Here is an 831-nt window from a genome sequence, read left to right on the forward strand (position 1 = left end):
GAAAAAGATAAGAAGATAAGAAGTTAGATAAGATATTTTGAAATCAAATTTTGAAAAAGATAAAATTTTTTTGAAAAAGATAAGATAAAAGATCAAATAAAAGTTTTAAGAAAAAGATATTTTGAAAAAGATTTAAATTTAAAAATGACTTAACTAACAAGAAACTACAAGATAAGATTCTAGAATTTAAAGATTGAACCTTTCTTAACAAGAAAGTAACAAACTTCAAATTTTTGAACCAATCACATTACTTGTTAGTTAATTTTCGGAAAAACACAAAAATGACCCAAAACATGAAAATTTTGGATCAAGACACAAGATGCATGCAAGAACATTATGAATGTCAAGATGAACACCAAGAACACTTTGAAGATCCTGATGAACATCAAGAACATAATTTTGAAAAATTTTTGATGCAAAGAAAACATGCAAGACACCAAACTTAGAAATCTTTAATGCATGGACTCTAACAAACGAAAAATGCATATGAAAAACAACAAACAACACAAAACAAGAAATCATCAAGATCAAACAAGAAGACTTGTCAAGAACAACTTGAAGATCATGAAGAACACTATGAATGCATGGAGTTTTCGAAAAAAAATGCAAGAAAAATTTTAAAAGCATGCAATTGACACCAAACTTAAAAATTAACACAAGACTCAAACAAGAAACACAAAATATTTTTGATTTTTATGATTTTCTAATTTTTTGATTTTTATTAAAAAAATTTTTCGAAAATAAAGTTTAGAAAAACGAAAAATAAAAGAAAAATTTTGAAAAAGATTTTTGAAAAGAAAATTACCTAATCTGAGCAACAAGATGAACCGT

Source organism: Arachis duranensis, chromosome 9 (assembly GCF_000817695.3).
Source record: "Arachis duranensis cultivar V14167 chromosome 9, aradu.V14167.gnm2.J7QH, whole genome shotgun sequence".
NCBI lineage: Eukaryota > Viridiplantae > Streptophyta > Magnoliopsida > Fabales > Fabaceae > Arachis > Arachis duranensis.